Consider the following 11915-nt stretch of genomic DNA (forward strand, 5'->3'; position numbering starts at 1 on the left):
ACCACCTCTACCTAAGACGTCTCCCAGGGGAAAGTTTTTATCCAGAAGGCAGAGCAAGGGGATAGTGGAGTCTACTTTGGAGATAAAACATTTTCTGTGCCTAAGAAAGAAGAGCCTTTGGAACTCAGGAGAGAGGTAAAAGCCAAAGACATAGATACAGGATCACTAAAATAGTGGGAATAGACTAGGTTGCAAAAGTATAGGCAAAGGAAGCCAGTGGGGCCATTGGGATGTGAAATACTGCCGCGTTCAACAGGAAGAACAAGAAGGGATCATTGGAGATTGGTAGGTAGCAAGAAGACAATCAGCTCACAAATATTTAATGAGTTATTATACAAAGGTGATAAAGGAGCAAGAGAGAAATAGGTAACTTGAAAAGAAGGCAAGGTAAGGTGATGATGGGGGTTTTAGGATAGGGAGATTAAAGAAAAAGGCAGCAGAGAGAAAATGAAAATATAAGAGATGGGTGATCGATGGAGTAGTTTGCTTAGAGAAGTTAGAAGAGAGAGGGTCCAAAGAATGAAGGGAAGAGGGGGAAAGACTTCATGGAAGGATAGGCTTATAAGATGTACACCAATTGAGTTTTTATAAATAGATTACTTTAAATGTACTTACAATATTTGGCAATGGAGGAAATTGTAGTTTTTTAAAGATTGAGATTTGGCCATATGAAATATAAAACTCTAGCACATCATAGCACCATAAACAAAAGCCAAACTTAAAACTGGGAAAAATATTTGCAACATGTATGACAAAAATCCCTAATCCTAGCATATAATATTTACAGAACATGTGTTTATTGAATGAGTAAATGAATGAAAGCATGCAATATTTTTAATTAATGAAATTGGAAGTTATGAAGACCATGTAAATATATTTTAAAGAAAAAACTTTGAAATCCATTTTGATTCCTTTTTAAATTTAATCACATACTGCATTCCCACAACCATACACTCATTCTTACATGGGCATAGATATACCTGTAGATAAATTGTTCTCCCAGTACATAAATGCAGGTTGTGAAATCCTAATAGGACACTGCTAACTATAATATAGATATCATCTTGTCCTGTGTCTCAGCTGTGCTATGTCTTCTAAATACAAATAAAAACCCAGCTGTTCTTTAGATGCACCACCAATCATTTTATCCTTTATAATCTGTTTCACCATTTTATTTCCCTAATTCTCTGAGATCCATTTGTCATTTCATGATTCTAATTCTCTCACATGTCTTTGACTCAGGCATTCTGAGCATCCCCTTGAACATTATTCTCATATGCGTACTTCTATCATCCCTTCCAAATAAATTTTCTATCGTTTGCTCCCCCTAGAACTCTATTTTAGTCATCCTATATTATTTCAGTACCAGCTTCAAGTTTCTCCATCCTCATCTTATCTCCTGCTGTTAATCTTGTGAAGGTTGGCAATCTGTCTGAAATCTTCCCTTAACCATGTCCCATCATCCTTGCCAGTACTCCATAAACACCTAGCCATGTGGCCACACTCTGGATCAGTTATGAAGGCCTCAGATTTAGTTGACACCATCCCCCTCTTGACCTTTTATTTACCCCTTCTCCCTGCTTTTCTCTACCTATGTTGTACTGCCACCAAATTTTGAATCTCTCAACCTTTCCTTTGGTAGCTAAGTGGAGCCCAAGCCCAGCTACTTCAGTAAAACTTTTGTCTACTGCATCTTTAAATCCCTGACTCTGAATTTCTCCTGTCATCTGCTCTTTCCCTGCTTACTCTAGAATGGAAGAATAAACATAGCCTTGCAGCTTTGGCCTATAAAGAATTCATGCTTGTTATGTGGTACTATGGCTTGATAGAGAAATTAGGTAGGTCTCATTTTCCAATAGTCTTATCCAGCGAGAATGAGAGACATTTTTCCTGGGAAGTAGGTAGGATTTGGTATTCTGCAGACCTCTGGCTTCCTTTACCCTGGAGGAGCGTTAAGAGGCCTTTTGTTTTGCTTAGATTTAGGGAGCAAAAGAGCGATTGTTCAAGGTAAGAGAGAGCTAAAGGAATTGAGAAAGGAATTGACTGAGGGTTCCTCATCCAGCAGAGTCAGCGAGTGGCAGTTTATGAGAATGTGGAGATCTGTGCTTGAGGACTGAATTCTAACACTGCCCCAGTATCCCCCACTCACTCGCCCCCTACCTCAGGATCCAGGCCTAAGTTTCCTGATGGACATGGATAGAACTCACGCCCGCCTTGATCATGTCAATCTGGCTTGTTATTTCAGCTTCTACCATAACAGCCTGAAGACTAAAGGTTCTTCCACAAATTTTACAATTGTGTGAAACCTGCAGGTTTGATTCTGGGAGCAGGAATCATGACCCAAATTATGATTGAGATTAAGTTTCTGGTCAGGTAAATGGAAGCTCATGGCCAAATTTTGCTTAATTTAGAAAAATAGTAATTGTGGCATTTCATGCATTAGTCTTGAAGAGAAAAATTCTTACTTGTTATATTACTAACTCTAGCTGGGCCCCTGAGATCTCCTGCCTCACTTGAATGAACAAAGCCATTTGGCTTGAACTCTCTACTTGATTTTCATCAAAGCCATTTGGCTTGAACTCTCTCCTTGATTTTCATCAACACTCCAAAACAATGTGATAGAAATTGGGCCAAATTGGATTTTTATCACTGTTACATAAACAAAAACAATACTAAATATCAACTAAAAGTTAGTGCAGAGATACGTACACATGTGAGAACATACTAAAAATACTTAGGACTTTTCAGGAAAGAAAAGAATCTGAAGTTCCTAAAATCATCAAGAATTTGGGCAACTCATCTTATTCTCCAATGTTAGAGAGTAGGTTTTCCACCTATAAACAAAGAGCTTGGAACAATTGGGCTGTGTTTCCTGTCAGGATTATTTTCTTACCATATTTCCTCAAATATAAGATGCCACTGATCTTGACACACCATTATTATAATAACAGCTTTAGGTGAGGAGAAAATGCTCCCACATTAGGAGTAAACGTTGCCGGGGGTTCTGATTTCAGAATATTGAAATGGAAGCAGAATGGTATAAATAAGAATTAAGGAAACGTGCTGTGCCAGCTTGAAAGAAGCATGTACCCTAGAAAAGCCATATTTTAATCCTGAACCATTTTGTGGAGGCAGCCGTTTCTTTTAATCCCTATTTAATCCCAACTGTAGGTTGGAAGCTTGATTAGATTATCTCCACAGAGATGTGGCGCACCTAATTGTGGGTATTAACCTTTGATTATGTGGGAAATGTGACTCCACCCGTTCCAGGTGGGTCCTGATTAGTTTCTTGGAATCCTTTAAAAGAGGAAACATTTTGGAAAACGCTTCAGAGCCACAAAAGCCCACACAGCCAGAGACCCTTGGAGATGAAGAAGGAAAATGCCCTCAGGGAAGCTTCATAAAACAAGAAGCCTGGAGAGAAAGCTAACAGACATACAGACATCGTCGCCATATTCTCCATGTGCCTTTCCAGTTGAGGGAGAAACCCCGAACTTAATTGGCCTTTCTTAAGTGAAGGTAACCTCTTGTTGGTGCCTTAATTTGGATGTTTTTATAGACTTGCTTTAACTGGGACATTTTCACAGCCTTAGAACTGTAAACTAGCAACTTCTTAAATTCCCGTTTTTAAAAGCTGTTCCATTTCTGGTGTATCGCATTCCAGCAGCTAGCTAGAACACACACTATATTTTAATAATAGCTTTACCAATTCTACTTTATAGATAGTTATAAGCATTGAAGCTTTAAGACTTTCACAAATACAATTTTATCTCTAAGTTCTCTAAATATTCTACAATAGTACTCTTCAAATTTTTCCACTGAAGTATTTTAACTTCAATTATGAAAATTTTTAAATAATAGATTAAAATCCCCTACATACCCTTCACCCAGCTTCCATGATTGTAAACATTTTGCAAATCTGAAGTTTCTATTCCTGGCTTCTTATACACACACTTTTCTTTCTTCTGGGGTATTGTTTTTTTAATTAAGATTTAATTCACATGCCATAAAACCTGCCTGTTTTTTTCTGTTTTGTTTTGTTTTTAATTTCTGGAGTATTTTAAAGAAAATCCAAGATAACTTGTCATTTCCCAGGCAAATATTTCTGTATGCATTCCTAACTGACAAAGACTGTTTTACATAATCATAATGCCATTATCAAAATCCCAACAAATTAACAAATCCTTAATATCATCTGAAATCCATCTACATTTAGATTTTAATATTGCAAATATTGATATTTTAATATGTTCAAATTTAAGTAAGTTGTCTTTTTACAGTTTTTTTTTTAAAACTAAGGCCCATATTTCACACTTGATGAATTTTCTCATATTGTATAGCGGTTCCCCCCCATTTTTATTTCATATCATTAATTTGTTGGAGAAAATAGGTCATTTGTCATTTGTTGATTTGTCTGGAATTCTGAGTTTGGTTAATTGCTTCCTTTTAGTGGTGTTTTACTTGTCCCTCTATTCCTCATATTCCCTATAAACTGATAAGTCTAGTGACTTGATTACATTCAAGTTCAGTTTTTTTTTTTTTTTGGTAAGATTATTGAAGGTGTTTCTATATGCTTCATATTTTATCACTTCATGAGGCGTATAGTATGTCTGATTGTCTTTTGTCGTAATGCTAAGATTGCTTGTTGGTGTCAGATCTTCTCATTACAAAGTCCTTTATCGACTTTTACCTAATGGATTTAGCATTAATAATCATTGCTTCATCACCTTATTTCATTAGGGATTGTAAAATGGGCCTTTCTGGTTCTATAATTTCCTTTTACATTTATTAGAGGGAATTCTCTTATAATTAGGAACTTCCCCTCATCATCTATTTGTATATCCCAAAATGCAGTTCATGTAGGAAAGAAGAGATAGTTTGCTCCCTTTTATGTATTAGTTTTTAGAGTAATGAGTTAGTGCCATACTAACCTCCAATAGTGATCAATGATTTTTTTTAGTATCATTTTAAACTCATGGATATTTACCTATTTGATGAATGCTATAATAATTATTCTTTTGAAGTTCACATGGTCCCATCTTTGGCTTGTGGGAGCCCATTCAATTTGGTTCTTGAGTCCTTTTCACATGCGTCCAGTAGTTTTATCAGCTTCTTTACTTTTTAGCCCAACAAAACACACTGATTCATCTTGTATATTTATTGCCCCAGACTTGGAATTAGCCATTTCTTCAAAAGACTTGTTTTCTGTTTTCCTTTGTTTTAATCCACCAAAATATTTCTAATGTATGAGGACAGTAAATTCATAAGATCAAAGTCTTAGTCTGGACTCCCCTGGGACCAGATCCTGTGTCAAGGATTCCAATGCAAGCAGTTTATTTGGGAGGGGTGTCCAGAAAAAACCCATATGGCAGCAGGGAGTGTGATAGGGAAGGGAAGGCAGCTAGCGGAGGATGTGTTATCAAAGCAGTTAGTGCTTTGGGTAACTGCAAGGAACTCTGAAAGTCTGTACAGAACACATGGCTGAGTTATCCTACCCAGTGGGTGAGGGAGCTAATTTTTAAATAGAAACTTGTATCTGTTATTGGTTGGGAACTACTCCTGGGAAAATTGATTCTCAACACTCCCATGAGCTTGGGTGGTGCAGGTTCAGTTCACTGAAGAAAGGCCTCAGGCAATTAGAAATAGGACAGTCCTGCCCCACAATGGTAAGAATAGAAGAGATCCAAGCAGACCACCCACAGCCAAAGAAGGCACAAGTTCCAAAGTGACCACCACAGAGGTAAAATGTCTTGGACACTGCTGGTTTGAAAGGATTATGTACCCCATGTTTTAATCCTGATCCAATCTTATGGAAGCAGCCACTTCATTTTATCCATTTTCAGCACTGTAGGTTGGAAACTTGATTAGATTATCTCCATGGAGATGTGACTCACACAATTGTGGGTATTAACTTTCGATTAGATGGAGATGTGCCTCCACCCATTCCAGATGGGTCTTGATTAGTTTACTGGAGTCCTTTAGAAGATGAAGCATTTTGGAGAAAGCCATGAGAACCACGAGAGCCCACGCAGCCAGAGAACTTTGGAGATGAAGAAGGAAAATGCCCCGGGGGAGCTTCATGAAACAAAAAGCCTAGAGAGAAAGCTAGCAGATGTTACCATGTTCTCTACGTGCCTTTCCAGTTGAGAGAAAAACTCTGAACTTCATCAGCCTTTCTTGAATGAAGGTAACCTTCTGTTGGTTCCTTAATTTGGACATTCCTATAGACTTGCTTTAATTAGGACATTTTCATGGCCTTAGCACTTTAAACTAGCAATTTATTAAATTCCCCCTTTAAAAGAACCATTCCATTTCTGGTATATTGCATACTGGCTGCTAGCAAACTAGAACAGATACCTTCTCTAATATCTTAAAAAGTCTTACAAATTTTCATTCTTCCACACTATATATTCTTTTGTTTTCATAGAGTACATTAAATGACTTAGTGCTGATTTAACTTTTCTCCAGCAGGGTCCCACCCCCAATTTTCCAGTAAAATAATTGCTTCAGCAATGACAAACCAGGCTGACCCTGTGACTCTAAGCTTTGCCCCCATGCCCCAGTTGGGAAGTTCCACTAAACAATTTCACAGAATTTAATGTCCCTCCAGACAATAATAATTGTTCCACCAAGAGCTGTTGGTGCTCAAATTAGTTTGGCGATGCACACAAAGTCCCTTTCTTGGACATTTATAAATATTTTGTGATGTAATATTTGTTACCTACAAAGACATGTTAACATATATGTAAGCTATAAATTAATAATAATAAAATGAACCTGCTAAGAACTAAAACGTTATTGAAACCATTACATCTGTCCACACCTCCCATCTCATCCCCAGGCCTCCTCACCTTATCTTCCCATCCTGAATTTTTGTTTAGTTTTACTTGTTTTAATGCTTTAAAAAAAATAGTATTATATCCAGTGTGGTCTTCTGTGATTTGATATTTTTATTTAATAGGTCTCTAATACCCACGATGTTGAGATTGTGTAAGCCATTCTTTTTCATTGCTCTTTAGTAATACATTTTGAGAAGATACTATAAATTATTTAACACAGTATTCCCCAAAATTATTAGTATGTTTCCCTTTTTTCCAGGGAACATATTTGGAAATACTGGTCTAGGATATAGGGAAAATTCTTGGAGAAGGCAGCTCTGTTATAAAGCAGAGGATCCTCATAAGGGATCCATAGACTAGACTGGGCTTCAGGGGATCTTTGAATCTCCTGTGATTAGATACAAAATTGTAGACGTGCTTGTACACGTGTGCTTTACATGTGCATGTGTGTAGGTATATATTTGGATTTATCTGGACAGGCTCCACAACTTTCATCAGATTCTCCACATGACCAGAAAGCTTAAGAATCACTGCAAGACTTTTGTCCCAAGACAGTTTTAAAATTTTAAGTACAGAATAACTTGAAAGCATGCAGCCTCAGTGAAAGCACAACAGCATTTCTCATACCAACATTTAAGTAAGACCCATGGTATGCTAAAATGGTAACAGAGATAATGCTGAAAGAATTCTGTTAAGCTATGTGTTGTTGCAATGATTTCAACAATGTTTAGAAGGTCCTAGGAGCTATGTTTGAAAAATCCTCATTGCCTCACATAGTGGCTCTCAAATTTTAGAGGGCATCAGAATGAAGGGCTTGTTAAAATATAAATTGCTGTGCTCCACATCCAGAGTTTCAGAGTCAGTATGTCTGGGTGGGATCTAAGCATTTGGATTTCTAACACATTTTTAGGCATTGCTGATGCTGCTGGTCTGGGTCCCCACCTTGAGAAGCCCTGGTATAGCACATAGAAGCCCCTCCCTGAATGGTTGTTGAATGACCGAATGAGTGAATTCAGATTACCCATTTTTGTGCAATAGCGTAGATTAGAAGAGATTATAAGAGTAACTCACTCTAAGTGAAAGTAAGTATTGTTTCATGAAACGTTTGGTTCAGTTTTACATATATATTTGTTATGTATGTTTACATGTGCTGGAATGACAGTGTAAGTATATCTCTTACTTAGCCACACAGGAAAGTGTTAAAGCCAAAAGGTTTAAAGCCACTGAGAAAGAGAGGACTGGGATGGCAGCTGAGAGTGGTCCACTGGAGGCATCCACAGCAGAGAAGGGAAGAGGGACTAGAATGACCACACCAAAGAATGTCCTTCCCAGGGTCACGTGGGCCCTTGAGGGAGTCACCTGCTCACAGCATTTTGGGCGGGGGAGTGGGTAGAAGATTAGGATGGTGGGGGCTGAGGTAAAGGCAAGGCCTGCAATATTGGGTGATTATTTCCATGAAAGAATCTCTGTTGCCTTATGTTCAACTTCTTTTAAATGAAGACCCCAGATTATCTAATGCAGTGTAGGAGATTTGGGGTATGGGGACTAGGGTTGACCAGGGAATTTAAGTCCACATAAATGTGAGAACCCCTTCAAATAGTAGGTTCTTTTGCCATCTATCAGTACAAAGATATTTAGCTGAATCTATTTCTTTTAACAATTTTAATCAAATTATTTTGAGATTAAAACAAGTTAAATAAAAAAGGATCTGGAGAAATAGACCCAGAGAACTCAGCGTAGAGTGTGGGCAGGGAGGGGTGTGAGGTGTGATGGGTAGTGAAGAAGGGAGAGAGTAAAAAACATCAATTCAGCTGTTATCTAAGTGAAAAATAATCATTTTTTAAAAAGAGCATAATTATTTCCAAATAAAAAGTTTAAAAGAAAAAAAAAGGGAGACAATCAACTTAAGTGATCTATCTTTACTTACAATATCTGGACATGAAGTCAGACTAACCAAAGTTGTTTATACATCCTAAGAAGTTGTTGCTCTGTAGTAAATTTACCTTAGGAAAACATATAGTGTGCTATAGGAAAAGAAAATATTTTTAATTGACTCAGTCTATAATCTCAAACCCTCTTCAGGGGTTAACATATCATGCCTATTGTGTATACTACACACACGTACACACACACACACACACATACACACAAAGGTTTGGACAGATGGTTAGCCTAATGTTTTTAATTTCTTCCTCCCTATAAATTCCCTTTCCCCGCCCCATCCAACTGACTCTGTACTTCGACATCTCAAAGGTAGACACAGCAGCCCAGAGAACAGAGTTAGCTTGCAAGCTTTCCTGACTTGTTTTATGAAAAACAAAACCCTTTGGAGAATTTGGACTACAGAGAAGTTAAAGGGAAAGGTGAATTTGTAAAGGTAAGAAGTCCTAGAGAAGCAGTGGAGAAAACAGGGCTTCTTCCACCAGACTCCTAGAGTGGGAACCAAGCAGGGAGAGGAGGAAGGGCTGGCCTTTGGGTTCCGGAGCAGGGAGGCGAGGACCTGCTTGCCAACAGCGCTGTCGGGGTGAAGCCTGCAGGTGAACAGGACCAGGGGCGGCCTTACAGAAGACCCCACATCCCTGGTGGAATAATGACTCAGAATACTGTCAGAGGTGCCCTTCCCATACCTGGGCACACCTTAGACTGAAAGGAGAAAACCTAAGAACAAGAAAAAATTTCCACCAGCCTGATGGAATGGGAATTGAATAAAAAAATAAGTCAAGTCATAGAAGATAAATTATATTTCTTACATATCTGGATTGTGTACTGTGGTGGTTTGAAGCTGTTGTGCACCCCAGGAAAGGCCATGTTCTTTTCATCCATTCCTATGGTGCAGACCTGTTGTTGGTGGGACCCTTTGGCTAGGTTATTTCAGTTGAGATGTGACTCATCTCATTCAAAGTGGGTTTTAATCCTCTTACTGGAGTCCTTTATAAAAGGATAAAACATGCAGAAGCTAAGAGATGAGATTAAGAGAAATCACAGAAAAAGCCCCAGAGAAGCTGAGAGGAAGTCGCTGAAGCCAGAAGCTGAAAGCAACGAACCCCAGGAAAGGACCAGCAGATGCAGGCCATGTGCCTTCCCATATGGCAGAGATGTCCCCGATGCTGGTGGCCTGTCTTTAGAGTCTAGGTATCATCCTGTTGATGCCTTGAATTGGGACATTTTCATGGCCTAAGAACTGTAAATTGTAAGTTAATAAATCCCCATTATAAAAGCCAACCCAATTCTGGTATATTGCCTACCAGCAGAGTTAGCAAACTGTAACATGTACCAAGATTTGTACTACTTATCAAGATACCGGAATATTCACTGTGTCTAACTTTTGGCACTGCCAAAGTTATAGAATCATGAATGGTGAGCTAGCAAGTCTTTGACAGGCCATCTTTGTCCCCCACCCTCCATTTGCAGATGAGGAAATAGAGACCAAGGGAAGTCATTTACTCAAGGTTACTCAACTGTATAGTAACATACATGAAGAGAATTATTACAGTCTATAACCTGAATTAAAAGTCTGTGTTTTCTTCACATTTATTGTTCATAGTTTTGAATTAGTAACTGCTATTTGTCCTCAAAACTTTTCATTGAAATATGAAGATTAGACAGACTATAGAAAAGGTCAAAGATATAGAAGGGAAAAAATGAATCAAAACAATGAAGGCAATTCAAAAGTGGAGAGTAATTTAAAATGACACAGTATAATGGTTGCGTGTTGTCTGAACTCATTCATAATTTGAGATTGTAAAACATGAAAGTCTGCAAGCTTTTATCTTAAATTAGTCTGGTGAAACTATCCCTTTCAGTAAGGCTACACATTTTCCATTATTGAGACAAAAAGCTTTAAAACTCCCATCAGCCTGACAGACTTTCCCTGTTCCTCTGTTCATCCACCAGAAACAGAAAATATTGTTCTATAAAAGTGAAACTTAGTTGACTCCTATAAAATATTTTAGCATAGGCTTCACCTCTGATGCTTATTTAATCCCAATAATGATTTATATTTATCATTCACACTAACACTTACTTCCAAAAATTATCTGAGCTGGCACTTGTGATAACTGAATTTAATGAAGAACAATTGATTCCCTTCTTTAGAGATTTTTAATTCAGTGTCTTTTCCATTGTTTTTCCCAGCATAACAAAAAATGAACTAGCAGTTTTGTACAAGATCTGAGGAATTCCCCTTTAGTTTTTTATTGTGTCTACCTTTCACAACACAAAACAGTGTACGCAAACATGTGTGCATCATGTAAATATTTCTTCTTAATTTTTTCGTTTTAACATTTTTCTTCACTGTTTTTGTCTGTTGTACAATATACCACCTAAGGCATGTCCATTTTAGATGGCAAGTACTGAAAATAGTCATTTCCATTTTCAATTTCTCAAGGGTACCTTTGACACAGTTTTCAGAGACAAAGTACATTTGCATTTTTTATTTATGACAGAGCTCCATTTGGTTATTACTTCCCCTTACTGCTTAGTTCTTGCTCTTCTTTTATATTTATTCTTATCCAACCACTATGGACTAAATCCCCTGTGTTTACAGAAGAGGAAAAGGAATTTAAAAATCCATCAAAGAGGAGAAGAAATAAAATGGAAATACAATTCCTTGCCAGGCCACTGACTCATTCTTTGCATATTACAGCAATTTATTTTCAAAATACCTTCGCACATAGGATCTCACTTGATACTCCAGGTGGTAGGTAGAACATATATTACTGTCCATATTGATAAATAACATTTAATTTTGTCAGGCTTAGACCCTCAGTCTTTTGTCCAGGACATTTCGATCCGATGTGCTTGAATTTCTGGAGCCCACTGGCTTTGTTGGATTTGCACCTGAATCGAGCCGTTGATGCATGGGGCAAGTATGCTTGGTGACAAGCCCCAGAAATGATTGGCGCTTTCAGTCAGCTTAAGTGGATGCTAGAAGCCTAGATGATGCTCTTACAGTTCTTTATTGGCAGGAATTTCACGTGAGAGGAAACTGAGTCTTTTATCCAGAAAGAGTCTAGACTAGGTGGTAAACCAATAGGAATGTTTTCCCAAAATCATGTGTCAGTATTCAAGTAGAGA

Source organism: Tamandua tetradactyla, chromosome 4 (assembly GCF_023851605.1).
Source record: "Tamandua tetradactyla isolate mTamTet1 chromosome 4, mTamTet1.pri, whole genome shotgun sequence".
Classification (NCBI taxonomy): Eukaryota; Metazoa; Chordata; class Mammalia; order Pilosa; family Myrmecophagidae; genus Tamandua; species Tamandua tetradactyla.